This window comes from Hemicordylus capensis, chromosome 1 (genome assembly GCF_027244095.1).
Source record: "Hemicordylus capensis ecotype Gifberg chromosome 1, rHemCap1.1.pri, whole genome shotgun sequence".
In the NCBI taxonomy this organism is placed as follows: Eukaryota; Metazoa; Chordata; class Lepidosauria; order Squamata; family Cordylidae; genus Hemicordylus; species Hemicordylus capensis.
The window spans coordinates 265,579,397-265,583,770 of record NC_069657.1 but is presented as its reverse complement, the minus strand read 5'-3'; the positions used below and the strand labels follow the sequence as shown (position 1 = coordinate 265,583,770).

Sequence of the window (4,374 nt, the reverse complement as noted above, 5' to 3'; positions counted from 1 at the left end):
TACATGCAAAAGTAAATCTATACAAGCCACAGGTAAAGCAGTGAGCAGCTACAAAAGTGGAGAACAAATGCATTCTGAAACTGAAAGGGCAGCTCTGCCTGTCTATTTTAAAAATGCATACATAAATAATATAAAATCACAGGTTTTCAATTATGCTTGTAGCTATGGCCCATCTCTTGTAACTTAAAGGACACCATGGGAAGCAAAGATGCATGGGGACAACCTCTCTCTACTCCATGACTGCTGAATAGCTGGGTGCCACCCTCTACCTACCTTGAGTGCTGGGTGTCCATCCCAGCAAGCAATAAAGGTTTTTTTTGTTTTTGTTTTTTTAATTATGCAGCTGCAGGCAAGAGTAGCAGGGAACAACAGGGGGAGGAACTAGGCACACAAAATGGAGGCATCGACAACATGACTGACTGAGAAATTTAAGGTGAGCACTGTGCACTTGCCCATAGATAAGATCGACTCCAGATTATATCCTAGATTGAGCCTACCTATGGAAAAAGCCACATAGTGCATATGCGTGCGTGTCATGCACACCCACAGGTTTGCCAGCAGCAGGATGTTCAAGGGTGAGCTGAATGCTATTTGGTGCTCATGTCTGTGTATATAGATGCACAAAATAGTAAACAAGCTGTTTTCCCTCCTCCCCCAAGACTGGATATCTAATTCACAAAGAGCTGGGGTGGGAATGGAACTGAAAATTACACAGCCTTAGTGCGTGTATGCACAGTTAAATAAAGCAAGCAGTCACTACTTCCAATATGAGAGAGACTTATTCTGGCAATCCACAAGGATACCTTTCCAGCTGGGCTGGGGAAATGTAGAGAAGTTGGCAACCTTAGGTTCCCCACATCTCTTGTGTATCCCTCCCAAACAATTCCACAGAAAGCAGGCCTCTTGCATGGGACTCTCCTTTGGTTTGCTCCCCTCCAGGGGCTTAATAGTCACCTAAGTAGCATGATGTCATAGTGGCAGGTTTATGATGGAAGGCAGCCCCTTCACTTGTGTGGTGACATGGAGTAATTAATTCCTGAGGGAAGGGCCAGGCTGCTTACATTAAAGCTGGCTAAACCTTCTAGGGCTAAAGACTTTTAGTGTGTTTGATATAAGCTAAGCTTGGATGTCTTCTCAAAAGGCAAGACTTCCACTAGACTGTTGAGACAACGCAGTTTCTACCACAAGCAGCTGTGTAAGGACTTGTTTCCCCAAGATCTAATGAAAAAGGCCAGATAAGCTCATGAAACTCAAGTCCATTGGACGGTGAAACTGAGTTTATGACAGAGATCTTTATATAAGAATTTCTTACAGTTACTTTCAGCAATTCCACTGGTGTGTACACAGACTTCCCCAGTAAAGGTCTTCTCTTCAGGCTTATTGGCATGATTTTTTTGGGAGGTGAATTAACAAGTGATAGGCCTTTTGGATATCACATGAACTCCAGAGTACTAGCAGTTTCAAAACTGTTCAGCCTGTGAGTATTTTCTTCCTCTCAAGTTTCATAAGTACCCCAAATGCCTTCTCCCCTTGTCCATTGCATAAATCATCAACTAGAGAGAAGTAGGTACAGATCCTGGAAAGCATAATATAGAAGGGGAACTGTGTTAGAAATCTAGCTATGAAGGAATTTGCAAACGTGAAAAAACCACTCCTTGCCACAACATTCTATGAGAGAGTATAGCTTCCAATGAGGCTTTTAGATATGTACATATATTGCGGAGTTCTGCATCAGCTTGTGCTTTGCTTGCTCTTTGAGAGCCATCCTACTATTTCTTGGAGTCAGGGGTGGTGTCCTGGATTGGCTAAGTTGGGCACCAGCCCAATGCCCATCAGAGGGCTCACTCATCAACCCCTGAAGCCCCAGGATCCAATGGTGGTGATGGTGCAAGTCCACCAAAGACTCATGCTACCTCCATGTTCAAAATCCCCCCTCAGCTATGAAGCTCACTGGGTGACTTTGGGCTAGCCATCATCTCTCAGCCTAACCTACCTTACAGGGCTTTTGTGAGGATAAAATAAGATGGAACTTTGTATTATGTACTATGCTCCTTGGAGGAAGGGCAGGACAGAAATGTAACTACTGCTACTAAACATTATTATTATATTGATCTATTTAAAACACACACAGCCAATGTCAACCAACCTGTAGGTGGGGGGAGGAGGGAGAGATTCATCCTAGAAGGGAGGAGAGCTGGTCTTGTGGTAGCAAGAATGACTTGTCCCCTTAACTAAGCAGGGTCCACCCTGGTTGCATATGAAAGGGAGACTAGAAGTGTGAGCACTGTAAGATATTCCCCTCAGGGGATGAAGTCACTCTGGGAAGAGCAGAAGGTTTCAAGTTCCCTCCCTGGCTTCTCCAAGCCCTTCCCTTTTCAAGATAGGGCTGAGAGAGATTCCTGCCTGCAACCTTGGAGAAGCTGCTGCCAGTCTGTGAAGAAAATACTGAGCTAGATAGACCAATGGTCTGACTCAGTATATGGCAGCTTCCTATGTTCCTAGAAGATAATTCTCGGGAAAGTTCTTAGCCCTCCTCTGCCAGGTGCTTGCAGGCTCCTGGGGAATGCTGCTCATAAGGACATCTGCCAAAAATCCCCAACAATGCTCCAGGCACTCAGTACCTGCTGTGTCATCACATTTCATCCTGAGTGCCCTTGACGATCCATAGGGCGCCCGGAAATGTAACTGTCAGTTTCTGTCCCTCTGCTTATTAACACAAAATTTATCTAACAGCTTATCTTTCTGTCAGGGTACGCAGGAGAGCAAACCGGATTACTCAGCCTGCATCACGATGATGGGACTGATAAAGGGCCATGACTAGCAGACTGGGAGCAGGAGCAGACAGCAGTGGGAGCTGATGGATGTTTGGAAGCACAACCCTGGGCTAACAATGAACTTTGCGACCGCTGAGATCGGATGGGGTCCACCTGCCACCACTCTGCTGGCAAGCTGTGTCAGGATTTCCTGGTGAGTGGACTGTTCCTCAGATCCCCGCTACAAGTTCTGTCAGAGGTATTCCATCTAAACATAACCTAGATGGAGACACCTCTCTGAAATTCTGAGTGCTACAGTATGTATAGTTAAAATAATGGGGCATTAGCACTAGCCAAGCAAATCTTCCAGTGTCCTTGAATCTCAGAACTGGCTCTGTATACTCTGTTCATCTTCATTAGACGGTCTATTGCAGGATCATTATGCCAGTGGTTCCCAATTTGAGGGCCTCCAGATGTTGCTGAACTACAACTCCCAGTATCCCCAGCAAAAATTTATTGCTGAGGATTATGGGAATTGTAGTCCAAGATCTGGGGACCAAAGGTTGGGAACCCCTAGTCCAGTAGGCAACCTTGGCTCTCCAGCTGTTGTTGAACTACAACCACAGCCAAAAAATTGTAGTTCAACAACAGCTGGAAAGCCAAAGTTACCTACCTCTGCCCTAGTCTATGGCCTGCTCTACCGAGAAGCAGAATGGTACAGTGGATTGTACCACTTCAGATCATAGGTGGAGGATACTATTACTGAATGCTTCCCATGTTTAAAAACCACCACCACCAAAACCTTGCAAGCAGCAAACTAGCACAGCAAGGAGAGGAGTGGGCTGGGTTAGGAAGGAACTGTTTCCCTTTGGTGCTAGTTAGGGAATATCTTATATAGATTAACAATTTTAAAAGTCCCCCATCCACCACACTCTGAAACGATATGGTCCACATCTCTACCATCTCAGGATTCTACCATCTCATTGTGCAGCGTATGTAGATCAGGCCTAAAATAGCAGCATTTAAAATTTTGGCTGAATCTCCCTGATGATTGTCAAAGTCAAGGGGACCTCTTCCTTTTACTAGCTGTGTGGCAGGAAGAAGTAAAGGGACACCAGCACTTCTACCTTCCAAACTTCATGGAGATATTTAAGAGACAAGAACTACCACAAGCTCAGAAGCTGGCAACACCCTACTCATAACCTTAGATACACTTTCATTAAAACCTTGGCCAAGCAAGATATGGATAAGTGTAATGCATAAATGCACTCACTCTGTTACTACCAGCAGTGTTAAAGTGTTAAAAGCAACATTGGAATTTCACAAATAAGACAATTGCTGAAACAGGTTTATATATTACCTTCCCAACAGGAGAATATTTACTAATTGTATTGGTCTTTACTAATTTGCTTCACATGTACAGCTTGCTATAGAAATACTGATTTTGTCTTCAGCCTGTCCACTGTAGTGATTCTTCTTCTAATTTTATATTGTAACAGTTGGGATTGCTTTCTCTTTTCTCTTTGTTGCTTTGCTTCAACTTAGATGATATTTGTTACTGTGGGTTCCATTTAATATCAAATTGGCCCTGACATTTGTATACAGGCTTGAACCAACTTTG

At 44.1% G+C, this 4,374-nt stretch overlaps 1 long non-coding RNA gene across 1 annotated transcript; it reads left to right on the top strand.

Annotated features, from left to right (window-relative positions):
- Positions 1-1,351: 1,351 nt before the first annotated feature.
- LOC128340113 (uncharacterized) lies at positions 1,352-3,983 on the top strand. The gene is made up of 3 exons (XR_008313473.1): positions 1,352-1,477; positions 2,750-2,967; positions 3,840-3,983. It is a non-coding gene; the product is annotated as an uncharacterized LOC128340113 (long non-coding RNA).
- Positions 3,984-4,374: the final 391 nt, after the last annotated feature.